Below are 16,022 nucleotides of genomic sequence, written 5' to 3'. Positions count from 1 at the left end.
TTCTCACAGTTCTGGAGTCTGGAAAGTCCAAGATCTAGGTGCTGGCAGATTCAGTGTCTGGTGAGAACCTACTCCCTGGTTCATAGATCGTTATCTTCTCACTGTGTCCTCAGATAGAAGAAAAGGGCAAGGGGTCTCTCTGGGGTCTCTTATAAGGGCACTGATCCCGTTCACGAGGGCTTCACCTTCGTGACCTAATCACCTCCCAAAGGCCCCACCTCCAAACACCATCACATTGACGATTAGAATTTCAACATTTGAATTTTGGGGGGACACACATCCAGTCTATAGCATATAGAAAGGATAATAAAGTTGAATAAATTAACTCAGAAGCATCAAAATTAAGTAAAAGCCAGGCTAAGAGAAGAAAGCTGATATAAACAAGAAAACATTGTCAGGCCTTATTGTGCAAAATACCAGGTTGAGGTTTTGACCTCAGTGAGTTTTTTGCAGTTCCTCTCTCGCTTCTTTTGTTTCCAGCTTTCCTCTCTTTGTGGGAGGAATTGGGGCTTCCTATTCCAGGATCCCAGTTAGCTAACCAGCCTAAAACTGGGCAGATCCACCAGCCAGACTGTTCTCGTCAATAGTGGCTGCTCCTCCTCTTGTGAATATTTAAGTGTGCTAAGATCTAATTCTAAACCTATTCTGATTCCAATGCACCTCCAATTCAAAAGTAATGCTCTGTCCTGGCATGGCTGGGGACATGCTGAGTCCACAAATGAGTAATTCTGGACAAGGGACCTCCTGGGCTTAGCGGTTTCTATCTATTCTATACTTTTCCCAGTACGAAAGGACAAGAAAAGTAGGGCCCACTTTACAAGAAGCGCCCTCAAGGGACCTCCTTCAGGGGAGGGAGCCCCAAGGGAGAGAGAGAAGGGTATGTGTTGGGTTGGATGAGTATGTGTCTAAAATGAAAAACCCCGTCTTTCCCTCCTGCTGTAGGGAAGAACCTCAGTTCAGTCTGTCTCCTGTCTGTTTCTTTCACTACTCACACAAAACACTTCACTTCTGATACTTCTGGTCACCAAATGTGTGCAGGTTTTTCCTCACAACAAGCAAGTCTCTGACCAGCTGGGTGTCCTACAATTTAACTCAATTCTGACACTCTCTACCCAGAGATGGCGTCAGATACTACAGGTTAAGGGCTCAGTCCTACAAAACCGCCCGCCCCCTTCCACCCCCTCCCCAACACCTCAGATGCCAGTCGCTAAGCCCAGGTTATCACCTGTGCTTCTGAGCAACCGACTATAGATAGGAGATTCCAATGACCCCCACCTTGGATGCAATTAATTTGCCAGAGCAGCTCACAGAACTCAGGGAAATATTTACATTTACTAGTTTATTAAGGGATATGATAAAGGATACAGATGAACAGCCAGACAAAGAGATACATAGGGGAAGGTGTTGGGAGGGTCCCAAGTACGGGAGCTTCTGTCCCTGTGGAGTTGGGGTGCGTGACCCTCCAGGTGTGGATGTGTTTACCCACCTGGAAGCTCTCCAAACCCCACACTATTGGGATTTTAGGGAGGCTTCCTCACATAGGCATGATCAGTCATTAACTCCATTTTCAGCCCTTCTCCCTTCTCAAGAGAACGGTGGGCAGGAATGAAAATCCCAAGCTCTAATCATGGCTTGGTCTTTCCAGTAACCAGCCCTCAACCAGGAGCTATCGGGGAGCCCACCCAGAGTTACCTCATTAGAACAAAAGACACTCCTATCACCCAGGAAATTACAAAGGTTTCAAGAGTGCTGTGTCAGGAAGAGGGGCAGAGACCAATATATATTTTCCGTTATCTCACAGTGTCCTACCATAATTTCTGAAAGGGACTAGAAGCAAGACATCAGGCATGCTAATAAAGTACTAGGGAGAAGTGACCCCCTGATTTGGGAGGGGGTGGGTGACCAAGGGCACCTGTAAGGGTGAACAAACCAAGAATAACCAATAAAAATTGCAGAATACTACATATAGTATGATTGCATTGGCTTATTTTAAAACTGTATGTCTCCAGGGATGTATCCAAATTTGGAAAAAATTATAAAGACACGGGAATGATAAACACCAAATCCTGGATAGTTGCTACTTGGAGGTGACAAAGAAGCAATGCATTCAGGGAGAGACACACGAGGGAATTCAACGACATTAGGAATTTTATTTCTGAAGCTGAGTGATGGGTACAGGAGTGTTAGTAGCACCATCTGTTCACACCAGTGTTTGTTTTTTGAATTTCTCAGTTTTAATAACTAATAAACACTGATAGATATAGCCCACATAAACAAGAGCTCTTTTCAGTCCTCAGTTTGTTTGTTTGTTTCATGTGCCCAGTTAGTCCTTTTTTTTTTAATTGTGGTAAAATACACATAACGTAAAACTGACCATTTTAACCAAACTGGTGTTCTTTTAATACTACTGGCTCACATGTGAAAGGTGATTAGGGAATGGTATCAACATAACACAGAAACCAAGTTGGTTTATATGCGATTTTTCCAGTATGTTAATATTTTGAAGTCATCAGGGCAAGCTTTCTGACAAAGAGAAAGCCTTCATCATATTTGAGGTCCCTAAGGAAAAAGCTGAAAATCCCACAAAAGCACCTTCCTTTAGTGGATATAGTGGCTGACTTAGTGGCTTCAAGAAGCTCTACATTTTTCACTATATTAACCTGGGGAAGTTGAGAGTACAGATCAGAAATTATGAAGATACTTCTCCTTATGTTTAAATGAAGTGATTTAAGAAAACTACTTCTAGGGGGCTGGCCCAGTGGCATAGCAGTTAAATGCGCACGTTCTGCTTCGGTGGCCTGGGGTTCACCAGTTCAGATCCCAGGTATGGACATGGCACCACTTGGCATGCCATGCTGTGGCAGGCATCCCACATAGATAGTAGAGGAAGATGGGCACGGATGTTAGCTCAGTGACAGTCTCCCTCAGCAAAAAGAGGAAGATTGGCAGCAGTTAGCTCAGGGCTAATCTTCCTCGGAAAAAAACTGCTTCTAGATTTATTTTTAATTTTGGTGAAAATAGTCTCTTTTGGAAGCAAACGTCTTTAAGGACCCTCATCTCTAAAGAGGAAACAAGAGTGCCCGGATATAAGGCTGCAAAGAAAGGCCCGGCCATGTGGTTGGCTGCAAATGCCAGTGGAGAGTGAACTGTGCCCGGGTCTTTATTAGGATGGTTATCTTTGTCATCAGGGCTCTAATTACAAACTTCTTAAGATTTTGAGTGGCCTGTTCCTAACTCTGTATTTCCCATAAGCCCTTTTATTTTTAGTGTATGCTTTGGCTAGACATGAGGTTTTTCAAAAATATAGAAGAATTGTTGTTACTCTCTCTATGTACTTGTATGTTCTAAATATTTAATTTAAAAAGTCAAGAAAAGGCTGCAAAGAAGAAATAACCTAAGTAGGAGAATTATTTATTTTCTTTTCTGCTTTCTGGGCTAATATTACCCAGGGGTTAGGGAATTCAAAATGGCTTAAACAATAAGGAAAGTGTATTATTTCACAAAATATAAAGTTCCACACATAGGGGAGGCATATGTAGAGTGGCATAATGATGTCTACAAGGACTGAATCATTTTCTGTCTTCCTCCTCTGCCATCTTCAGCATGTTGGCTTTCATCCTCAGCTTGTGCCTTCATGGTCACAAGATGGCTGCCATAGCTCCAAAGCTCACACTGTCATACAACTGTGTTCAAAGGGAAAAAGAAGTTTTTGCTTTAGAGTCGTTTTTTATTAGGGAGAAAACTCTTTCCAGAAGTCCCGCTGCAGATTTCCCTTCGGGTCTCTTTGGCCAGAGTTGGATCACATGGCCATGCCCTAGCTGCAAGAGAGACTAGTAAATTAGTATCTGGCATGTTCAGCCTTTAGAGAGTGAGGCAGCACTACCAGCAAGGAAAACACATTGGGAATGGCTCTTTGGTTGACAAAAAGCACTGTTAGCCAAGGTGGTAGGTAACCAGACAAGTCTGTCTGTAGACAGAACCTATGGCTTTAACCTCTGCTCTCCGATGTCACCTTTAAGATTCTTCCAGCATTTGAATTGCCTTGCCATCACAAACACTATAATGTAACCACACCCCCAAACTCACCCTGTACCTTCTTGCCTCCCATCTTCGTACATGCAGTTCCTTCAGCCTGAGATTCTGCCCCCTTCCATGTCTGCTTTTAGACATAGAATCCACTCTTAAAGATGCCACTCAAACACCAGTGTCTCAATAAAGCCTGTCAAATAACTGGTCAAACTTCGCAACTCTTCCCTCTAGTGTCCCCTAGCGCAGGGGAGCTCCCCACAGGGTCTAGCGCAGCGTCTGCAAAGGGAATTGAGTTGAACTGTTTTGTCCTTTGGGCTGCAGAAGGAAGGGTACAGAGAACAGCTTTCCCTTCATATAGTATAGTATTTGGGGGATTTGAGTGAAGTGATATTACGCAAAAGAGCTATTCCAAAAGTTAACATTATCTTTTTCTATTTTACACTGGTTTCCTTATTAAAAAGAAAAAAATTTCTTGCCCAAATCATTTAGGAAATTTACCTAAAAGCTGCTATTTTTCTCTCCCAAATTATTTGAATGACCGTTTTAACCCTTTCAGATTCCTTAACTGCTAAGCACTGGTCGTCTTGGATTTTTAAACTGCTCCTCAAAATTAGTAAAATGTTAATAATTGTTGAAACTGGGTGATAGGTACATGGGAATTCCTTACACTGCTCTACTTTTGTATATGTTTAGAATTTCCATACATAAACTTAAAAAGAAATGGTTTTTCCATGTTTTAGAATCTCCAAAGTACATGCCTATGTATTTAGGAGAAAGTTTAGCGGACATTCAGATGTTACACAAGGCAAATTAGTTGCGGGCATGTCAATTCATATGCAAAATCTGCAGCCCCTGTGGTAGACTTTTCTTCTTTGCTTCCCCAGATTCGACAAGTTATAAAGCTTTATTTTTCCATTTACTTTTGGCAAAAGAGTGCCAGTGTGGTGTGTGAACATATGCCAGCTCATCAGTGATGTTAAAGTTCTTCACTGTTGCTGTGCACTTGTTTTCTTTCGACTGGAAACTTCTGTGACCATGCTGGATCTTTGTCAGGTGGGTTCCTAATGTGACAGCTTCGTGTTTGCTCAAATAAACTGAGAACTTTCATTTAAAAAAAATAATAACTTTGACTCAGCTGATGCCAAATTTTGTCAACAACAGTTAACCAGGAGCAAAATTAACCAAAATTCTTTTAAGTGACATAACTTTACTGTTTCAGTGATCTCAGTGAATGTCTATTTCAGTTCATAAATAAGGAACTACAGAGGTTTCATTTTATCACATTTGTTTTGTACAAGATATAGACAGTGGAGCTTCCTCCCTTGTTTCCTCTGCAAGGTTCTGTCTATTCTCCAAGGCTCACTTTAAATTCTGCCTCCTCTGTGAAACTGAAATATACAAATATGTACTGGGGGGATTTGGGGAGAAAAAGCAGGGGAAAAAAAAAGAAGATGGAAAACATTTGTTAGTTCAGGTGCCAATCTTTAAAAAAAAAAAAGATTTCCAAGGGCCTTCCCTAGAGATCCCAATTTGGTAGCTCTGAGGTGGGCCCCGTGAATCTGTGCTTTAATAAGGACTCCCTGGCTATTCTTCAGCCCCGGCAAATCTGGGAAACCAGGTAGAACCGTCAAGCCATGGTCCCTGGACATTCCCTGGGTGCAAACTGCCTAGGTTTGAATCCTGGCTTCAGCACTCACAGTGTGATCTTAGAAAAGTTACTTAATATCCATAAGTCTCAGTTTCCTCATTTGTAAAATGATGTATAACTATCTTGTAGCATTGTGGTGGGGTTTAAAAGAGATAGTACTGGTACAAGATTTGGGGGACCTGATTTAAGAAAAATAATTGCAAAAATATCTTAAATTTGCAAATTTTATAAAAACATATGACCAAGTGAATACATTGCCAGAGCCCCTCCTCGGGCCCTGAAGTTTCATTAGCTTCATGGAAAATCCACTTCTTAAGTGTTATTTTATTGTACTCAGCTTCATATACATTGTTCCACTTTGTTCTTGCAACAACCTCATGAGTAAAGTGTTATTATTTCCACTTTATAGTAGAAGAATCAAAAGAGGCTTAGGGAGCTGGTGGCCTGACCAAGACTATACCAAAAACAGTGGTAGTGCAAACCCAGGTCTGCCATGTCCCAGAGCCAACTAATGTTGTCAGGATTACATACTGAATATGCATACTCTGCCTTTCTTAACCCTTTTTTATGTGAATGACCTTGTCAAAGCTAAAGAGAGATACAAGGAGTCTTAAATTAGTCAGCTCCTCTGGATTATGATGAGTCACCATGGAGCTGAGATTGTTCTCAGCTTTGCAGCCAGAATCTCAAGGTTTCCAGTTCACTCAAACTCTAGCAACTAATTGCTTAACCAAACTCACAGGAGGCTGACTGAACACATGTAATGCCAATGTGTTCACGGACCATGGGAGGGCGCCTACCTGGTCATCAACCCAGTCAAGGGGCCAAATCACAGGTCAGAAAACAGTTTGGTAAATCTGGAATCAGCAATATGAGTTGGGTGCCATGGTGAGATATTTTCGTCAAGCTAGGCTAACCAAATGAATGACTATTTCTCCAGGAGAGAAATACATCTGCCCAGTGAAGAGGGATGAAGGTCAGGAATCAGCATCAGCTCTCTTAAGAAAGCACTGGATTAAAGGCAAGAAATTCTTACTCTCTGGTCCTCCTTCTAAACCAAACCTCCATAAGCACAGTTTGTAGAACTATTTTGGTTGTCAGTGTCTAAAAACCCAGCTCAACCTGGCTCACACAATGTGTTGGCTCACAAAGCTGCAAAATATAAGGGCAGGCAGAAGACATGGCCTCACCATGGCCAGATTGGGGTTCAAATGACTTGTTCCCCTCCATGTGTTGCTTACTTCTCAGGCTCCCCATGGATAGCTACAGCTGCTGCAGCCACAAAGTTCAAGTTCAAGAACAACACACACAAAAAAGAGCCTCTTTGTAGTGGCTTCAATTTAACAGGCTTAAATTACTTGCTTACCATTGAACCAATCATGAGGCAAGAGGAATGTGATGCACTGATTGGCCTGTACCTAGGTCATGTGCTGTTTCTCTTGAGGCAAAGGTGGAACCCCAGACACTTCATGGTTTGTTGAGGGGTGGATGCCCAAAAGAATAAAAGGCACTCTTGCTGGAAAAAAGAGAATAGAGGTAAACAAATGTCCACTAAACTATGACTTCATGCCTGGTACATTAAGGTACAGTTGACAATGTTAGTTTTTTTCTGACAATAATCACATTCCATTCATACCTTCCTTAGGATACACTCCAGTCAGCTTCTTTGATCTTAGATGTCTCCCACAAACCATTTCTTAGCATGGGCAACTTCTGCAGTTGACTAAACTCCTTTAACATGAATGGTTCGATTTCCTCACCCATTAAAAATGAGAATATGCTCTTTAAAAATGTATATATAAAATATAAAAATATATGAAGAACAAAAAACTTATCCAGTCTCACCATGTAAGCATAAACACTATTTCTTATGTGTTTCATCCCAGTCTGTCTTCCATGGATAAATTTTGTTTTTTGTCACTGTCTTGTTCTACATTGTTGTTATCCTCCTGCACATACTTCTACTTTTTTCCTTAGCATTATATCATAAACATTTTTCCAGATTATTACATAGACTTTGTAACTTTTCATTAAAATATTTTAAAGGATTATTACAAAAGTAATACGTTTGTGAGAGAATAATTCAAATAACACAGAAGTGTATAAAGTTAAAAAGTAAAATCACCAGGTTTTAAGAATGTGAAATAAACTCATGCTGTAATCTCCACTTCCTTAGAAGACCCTGAGAAGAGATTTTTTTTTTTTTTTTTTTTTAAAGATTTTATTTTTTCCTTTTTCTCCCCAAAGCCCCCCGGTACATAGTTGTGTATTCTTTGTTGTGGGTTCCTCTAGCTGTGGCATGTGGGACGCCGCCTCAGCGTGGTCTGACGAGCAGTGCTGTGTCCGCGCCCAGGATTCGAACCGATGAAACACTGGGCCGCCTGCAGCGGAGCGCGCGAACTTAACCACTCGGCCACGGGGCCAGCCCCCCTGAGAAGAGATTTTAAAGACACAAAAAGGAAGGAAGAAAGGGAGGGAGGGAGGGAGAAAAGTGAAAGACAATACAGCTGCTCTTGAAAATAAGAAAGGCTCTCTCCATAAGGGCTGAGCCGCATTCCTCAAGGAAGTGGAGATGGGAAGCCGCAAAGTAAGCTGAGGCACCCCTCTCATCACCTCCACGTGGTAACTGGTGCAGCCAGGCTGCAGGGGCAGCCCCGGGTGTAGGCAGAGGTGTAACCCAGGTGGCAGAAGGGCAGCTCGCTCAGCCTCTGAAAAATGCCAACACTATCAAAAAGAAACAAAAATCTCAAAGAAAGAAGCAACTTGTACCTGAGAAAACAGTTACCAGAACAATGAGGTCTTAAAAATTAGGGATTTCAGATCCTCGGAGACAATGGTTCTCAGTCTCAGTTGCATCCTGGAATCAGCTGGGAGCTTTTACAAGTCTGATGGCCACTGCTCCCCAGACTTTGCTGTCCCCCAGGTAAGTCAGAATTCTTGGGATGGGACCCAAACATTAGTATTCTTTTTTTTTTTTTTTTTCTCTTCTTCTCCCCAGAGCCCCCCAGTACATAGTTGTGGATTCTAGTTGTCAGTGCCTCTGGTTGTGCCACGTGGGACGCCACCTCAGCGTGGCCTGGTGAGCGGTGCCCTGTCCGCACCCGGAATCCAAACCAGTGAAACCCTGGGCCACCGAAGCGGAGTGCAGAGCTTAACCACTTGGCCATGGGGCCGGCCCCAGCATTAGTATTCTTCAAGTTCTCACGTAATTCCAGTGTGCAACCAAGGTTGACTTCAGATATTCAGTAGGGAATGATGTCCATAAAATGAGAACAGAAGGCTTTAAAATAACAAGACATGATCATGAGAAAGAATCAGCTAGGGGCTGGCCCCGTGGCCGTGTGGTTAAGTTCGCAGGCTCCAGTTCGGACCCTGGGTGCAGACATGGCACTGCTCATTAGGCCACACTGAGGTGGCGTCCCATGTGCCACAACTAGAAGGACCCACAACTAAAGTATACAACTATGTACTGGAGGGACTTGGGGAGAAAAAGCAGAAAAAAAAACCCAAAAAACAAAAAGAATCAGCTAAAGATGCTAAAAATAAAATACATATCATTGTTGACAGAAAAAATCAACAGTGGTCTGTTTTTTGTTTTTGTTTTTGTTTTTTTGATGAAGATTAGCCCTGAGTTAACATCCACTGCCAATCCTCCTCTTTTTGCTGAGGAAGACTGGCCCTGAGCTAACATCCGTGCCCATCTTCCTCTACTTTATATGTGGGACACCTGCCACAGCATGGCTTGACAAGCAGTGCGTAGGTCTGCACCTGGGATCTGAACCACTGAACCCCCAGCCACCGAAGAAGACCATGCAAACTTAACCGCTGCACCACTAGGCTGGCCCCAACAATGGTCTGAATATCAGACTGGACGTGACCTTGAAGGCAGTGTCTTCAGATGAGTCACTTCATAGCATTGGTTCACCTCTTTCCTCCCACCTGCCTGCCCTCACTCTCTCCTTCTCTTTCCCAATCCGAGACCCTGTAAATATAGTCAAAAGAGCACCATACAAAAGTCTAGCAAACAAAAGCAACAAAGAAAGTTTCCAGGAGCCCAGCAGCTTCAGGTCACAGGAGTACCGCTCTTTCTTTTTTTTTTTTTTTTAATTGAGTTAATGATAGGTTACAATCTTGTGAAATTTCAGTTGTACATTAATGTTTGTCATTCGTGTTGTAGGTGCACCACTTCAACCTTTGTGCCCGCCCCCCACCCCACCTTTCCCCTGGTATCCACTAAACTGTTCTCTTAGTCCACATTTTTAAATTCCTCATATGAGTAGAGTCATACACAGATTATCCTTCTCTAGCTGGCTTATTTCACTTAACATAATTCCCTCAAGGTCCATCCATGTTATTGCAAGTGGAATGATTTTGTTCTGTTTTGCAGCTGAGTAGTATTCCATTGTATATATGTACCACATCTTCTTTATCCATTCATCTGTTGATGGGCACTTAGGTTGCTTCCATGTCTTGGGTATTGTAAATATTGCTGCAATGAACATTGGGGTACATAGGACTTTTGGGATTGCTGACTTCAAGCTCTTTGGATAAATACCCAGTAGTGGGATGGCTGGATCATATGGTAGTTCTATTTTTAATTTTTTGAGGAATCTCCATACTGTTTTCCATAGTGGCTGCACCAGTTTGCATTCCCACTAGCAGTGTATGAGGGTTCCTTTTTCTTCACAACCTCTCCAACATTTGTTACTATTAGTTTTAGATATTTTTATCATTCTAATGGGTGTAAGGTGATATCTTAGTGTAGTTTTGATTTGCATTACCCTGACGATCAGTGATGATGAACGTCTTTTCATGTGCCTATTGGCCATCCGTATATCTTCTTTGGAGAAATGTCTGTTCATGTAGGAGTACCGCTCTTTCTGATGGCCTTGGCTCACCTCTGCTTGAGCCTTGGCAGGATTAGAACTCGGGGCCAGAGAGGCACACCTGGAACTTTCGGTAAGGGTACACGTGGAGAGGCCTTGGAGGAAGGAATAGTTTGGTAGATATCTCACTGTGCCTTCATATTCTCTTTTCTCCTCCCCCACTTCCCTCCTAGGAAATTAAAATCTGGTTAAAATGAACAATTAGGACAGTTCAAAAGGGAAAAACAAACTCAACAAAGCCACCTGTAAGGTGTGAATGAAAGAGGGCCCTCCCTCCCACCCACAGCCCATCTCTGTCTCTGCCTGGCCCCAGCAGCTACAGGGAGGACAAAGACTTGCTGTATCCTAGGGGCATCTCGGCATTTGGATAACACAGCTGGGTCACACATGACTTAATGCAAGCCACCTCAAGAGGTGACTGGCGGGCCAGGAAGGGTAGCAGTGAGGAGCTTGAGTTTTGGAGACAGAGACACCTGAGTTTGACTTCCTGGCTGCCACTTACTCGTTTGGGGCCTAGAATGCCACGGGTTTGAATCTCAGTCAGCAGTTGAGGCAAATGTCTTCACTGAGGCATTCAGAGACTCACTGTCTGCTCTGTGGGTAATGTTACTCACCTCCCGGTGTAAGGCTAAAGGTGAAACTGGGTAATGTAAAGGCCCTAGCGCAGGGGAGATACAACAGATAGCCAGCCAGTCAGTCTGCCCTCCTGCAGGAGCCAATAACCACAACCACGTCCCAGCTGCTGACCGGAAGCTACTCTCAGAACTGTAGGAACTGAGAGCTGAAACACACAGGTGGTATCTGTAACATTCTCCACACCGTTTTATAAGCATGCCCTCTTGCTACACACATGTATTTCACAAACTTACAATACTCTGTTACGATCTATTTTCATGGCTGTAGAAACATCTGGATTTACACAGCTTTCTCCAGATGTTTTTATATACATTGGATTTAATTTTGCCCACGATAAAGGGAGTTAATTTAGTTTTGGGGAAACATTAGCACTTTCAATCTACCAAGACCTTCTGAAAAAGTTCCATCCACCAGTAAACTTGCATCTGAGGGATCCTGGGCTGAGATCTTGCTTAATAACCTATTAATCTATATGAGACTTGTGTCTGGAAGTTTATCACATTCCTTGCAATTATTTTTTTAATTAAACTTTTTTATTTTGAGATAATTGTAGATTCACATATAGTTGTAAGAAATAATAAAGAGAGATCCCAGGAAACTTTACCAGTTTTCTCCAGAGGTAACATCTTACAAAACTTTAGTACAATCTCATAACCAAGATCTTGACATTGAGACAGTCAAGACACAAAACATTTCCATCACCTGTAGGATCCCTCTTGTTGCCCTTTTATAACCATACTTACCTCCACCCCCTCCTTAACCGCTGGCAACCACTAATCTTTTCTCCATATCCATATTTTCATTCTTGTCATTTCAAGAATGTTATATAAATGGAATTAAACGCTATGTAACCTCTGAGGGTTGGCTTTTTTTCACTCCGCACAATTCTCTGGAGATTCATCCAGGTTATTGCCTGTATGGACAGTTTGTTCCTTTTTACTGCTGAGTGGTATTCTGTGGTATGGATATACCACGGTTCGTTTAACTACTCACCCATTGAAAGACATCTTTGTTGTTTCCAGTTCTGGGCTGTTATGAATAAAGCTGCTGTAAACATTTGTGTGCAGGTTTTTGTGTGAGCACAAGTCTTCATTTCTCTGGGATAAAATCCACAGGAGTGCAATTGCTAGGTCATATGGTAGTTTCATGTTTAGTTTTAAAAGAAACAGCCAATCTGTTTTCCAAAGTGGTTGTACCATTTTATATTCCCACAAGCAATGTATGAGTGATCCAGTTCCTCTGCATCCTCACCAGAATTTGGTATTGTCACTACTTCTTTTTTTTCTTTTTTGCTTTTTCTCCTCAAATCCCCCCCAGTACATAGCTGAATATTTTATTGTGGGTCCTTCTAGTTGCGGCATGTGGGACACCACCTCAACGTGGCCTGAGGAGCAGTGCCATGTCCATGCCCTGGATCCAAACCAGCAAAACCCTGGGCCACCAAAGCAGAGTGCACGAACTTAACCACTTGGCAATGGGGTCAGCCCCTGTCACTACTTTTTATTTTAGCCATCCTGATAGATGTGTAGTGATATTTCATTGTGGTCTTAATTCACATTTCCTTAATGGCTAATGATGTTGAACATTTTTTCATGTGTTTATTTGTCATCTATGTTTCCTCTTTGGTTAAATGTCTCTTAATATGTTTTGCTTATTTTTTTAATTAGATTTTTTTATTGTTGAGTTTTTAAAGTTCTTTATGTATCCTAGATATTAGTCCTTTGTGGGATATGTGATCTGCAGATATTTTCTCCCATTTTGTAGCTTCTCTTTTCCTTCTTTTAAAGGGCCTTTCTCAGAGCAAGTTTGTAATTTCGATGAAGTCCTATTTATGTATCATATTTTTCCCTTTATGTATCATATTTTTGTGTGTCAAATCTAAGAACTCTTTGCCTAACCCTAGATTCTGAAGATGTATCTCCTATGTTCTTTTCTAAAAGTCTCGTAGTTTCACATTTAAGTCCATGATCTATTTTGAGTCAATTTTTGTATAAGATATGAGTCGTAGGCCAAGGTTTTTTTTTCCTCCATGATGTCTAATTGCTCTAGCACCACTTGTTAAAAAGGTTGTCTTTCATCAGTTGAATTGCTTTCTCATCAAAAAAATCAGTTGGACCTATTCGTATAGGTCTATTTCTGGGTTCTTTGTTCTGTTTCATTCAGCTCAGTGTCTACCCCTCCACCAATACCGAGCAGTCTAGATTACTGTAACTATATAATAAGGGCTGAAATTGGGTAGACTGAAGCCTCCTATTTTTCTTTTTCAAAATTCTTTTAGCTATTCTATTTCCTTTTGCCTTTCCATATAAATTTTAGAATAATCTTGTCTATATGTACAAAACATCTTGCTGGTATTTTGGTAGGAATTATATTAAACCTGTATATCAATTTGGGGAAGACTATGTTTAGTCTTCCATCTATGAACATGACGTGTCTCCATTAATTTAGATCTTTGATTTCTTTCATCAGCACTGTATAGTTTTCAACACATAAGTCCTACACATTTTTTTAGGTTTACATCTAAGTATTTCATTTTTGTTGAGCAGCTGAAAATGATATATTGTATTTTTAATTTTGGTGAATAATTTGAATAATCCTTTTTTCAAAAATATAACCAGAAGAGGATACAATCTTGCTCTCTGTTCTGAAAGTGTAAAGCTCAGCATGTCTGCAATGTTCTCTCCATGGCTCTGTTGAGGAAGAACCCTTAGAAGGTTCCTCACACACACACCTGTTGCCACAGATGACTGAGCCACAGACGGCACAAGAACTGCCAGTTCCTGGGCTGACCAATGGCTGATAAGGTGTACACAAATAAGAGCTTTGCCCAATAGGGACAAGTTACTAAATGGACCAATTATTCTTTCTCTCTGAAATTTAACCCAGAGATATGTGGAAAGAGTTAGTAGGCTATAGTAGAGGCAGAAGTGAAGGAAAACAAAGAAAGAAAGCAGGAGCTCTAAGTAAGCAGAAGCTAGGAGGCAGACATGGGAGAGAGCAGCAGGTATTGGGAACAGAGCCCAAAAGACACAGAAAGAAGAGATTTGGCAGTGTCCCAAATGACCTTCCAGTTCCTGACCCAATGACCAGTCTCCACAGGGTGCAGGGATGTCAGTGTTCCTGTTCTAACCCTGAGGACTGGTGGAGTGGCTTTCCAGTGTTCCCATGAAGACGATATTTGTTTTCCTCACTTCCATGAACACTCTTAAAATAAATCTTTCATTAAAACAATCACACACAGCCTGCCCAGCACAGGTGTTTATCTAATAAATCGACATCTACAAAGTCTGATGTGTAAGAAATATCACTTCCTTTATTCCCTTTAAATCAACCTAATTCTAATTCCCAAACCCTATCTCACCTCTGAGAGGAAATCTCAAATCAACTTTGCTTGTCACCTGATTGTTTACTGTCTGTCCCCTAGTGCCAGGTAAGCTGCACAAAGTGGCATCTTGGTCTTGTTTACCCTTCCTCCAAGGGCCTAGATGAACGCTCCATCTGGTACTCCCCAGATGTTCTTGACACACCTGGTGTTTTAGCGGATTTTCCATGGAGCCCCTAAGCCAAAAGAAATACCTAAAAAGTTCTATTTTACTAAGTAGTTAGGTCTAAACTATAAGTATTTGTGTCCTAACACCTTAGTAGTTGTTTGAAAAACATAAAGCACACAAACTGAAAGAAAAATAGTATTTTTATTTCATTCTAACCACCGTCACTTACCAATGGAACATGTGCATCTGCTGGGCACTGCCAACCCTTCCAAACTTGGAATTAGAGTGGACATTGCCTCACCTCCTATTCCATATTGATTTTCCTACAGTATTGGTTTTTTTTAATCACAGCAGCTGCTGAAAGCCCAGCTTCACAAAGATGGACGGCATCTAAAGAGGAATGTAGTGCGATCTAATGTTGAAACTGTGACCCTCCTTGAGTTAGTAGTGCATGCAGTGTTCAGATGTTTCACTAGAAAATGTAAAATATCCCCTGAAGCCTCTGTGAGTTCGCTGCAGCTTGCTAGAGTGCCTCAACACACATTTTAGGAACTATGGGCCTAAGCAGATGATAGGCATTCCGTAAATATTTGTTGCATAAACAATTTGGGGTCTCCTTTCCCTGTCAGGGTCACACTAGAATCCAGGAAGCTTATGTGGAATCAGGAAAACAAGAGAAGAGCTTCTAACCCTGGCCTGTACAATATAATAGCCACTGGCCACATGTGGCTATTGAGCACTTGGAAATGAGGCCAGTCTAGATTGAGATATGCTAAGTGTAAACTGCATACTGGATTTCACAGACTTAGTACAAAAAAAGTAAAATATCTGTAATTTTGTTTTATTATTACATGTTGAATTGATAATATTTTAGATATAAATATATTATTATAATTAATTTCACCTGTGTCCTTTTATGGTTTTTAACGTAGCTACTAGATTCTAGTAGCTAGAAAATTTGAAACTACATATGTGGCTTGCATTATATTTCTAAAGGTCAGTACTTCTCTAACCTTTGACTCCTCATGGTCAAGGATGACATCGTCATAGTCCAAGACCCCTGGAGTCTGGAGCTCCTTGCTTCTGGGTCAGGTGAGGCATGGAAGATGGGTTCTGCCTTCCATGGCGCACACGCAGCCATCCCCCTAAGGGGGTGCCACCACTCGGGGCCCTGCACAGGCCCCCAGCATCTAGGCCCTTCCCTAGGAACTCTCCTCCTCTTGCCCCTCTTCTTGTATCCACAGGCATCACCCACCTCCACCTCTCCTGCAACACTCAGCATCACCCATCACTTCAATGGACTTGGGCTTTCATTAAAGACTGGATGAGCCA

The 16,022-nt window shown here is 41.8% G+C and overlaps 1 long non-coding RNA gene across 1 annotated transcript in view; it reads right to left on the bottom strand.

Annotated features, from left to right (window-relative positions):
• Positions 1-2,130: 2,130 nt before the first annotated feature.
• Positions 2,131-16,022, bottom strand: part of LOC138915603 (uncharacterized) — a 30,315-nt gene continuing 16,423 nt past the window's right edge. Inside the window, exons 2-3 of the long non-coding RNA XR_011421632.1 lie at positions 7,044-7,193; positions 2,131-3,683 (exon numbers count right to left, since the gene is read on the bottom strand). This is a non-coding gene — a long non-coding RNA (uncharacterized lncRNA). The remainder of the gene's footprint in view (positions 3,684-7,043; positions 7,194-16,022) is intronic.

This window comes from Equus caballus, chromosome 9 (genome assembly GCF_041296265.1).
Source record: "Equus caballus isolate H_3958 breed thoroughbred chromosome 9, TB-T2T, whole genome shotgun sequence".
Classification (NCBI taxonomy): domain Eukaryota; kingdom Metazoa; phylum Chordata; class Mammalia; order Perissodactyla; family Equidae; genus Equus; species Equus caballus.
The sequence above is the reverse complement of the archived record's forward strand: the minus strand, read 5'-3'. Positions and strand labels throughout refer to the sequence as shown.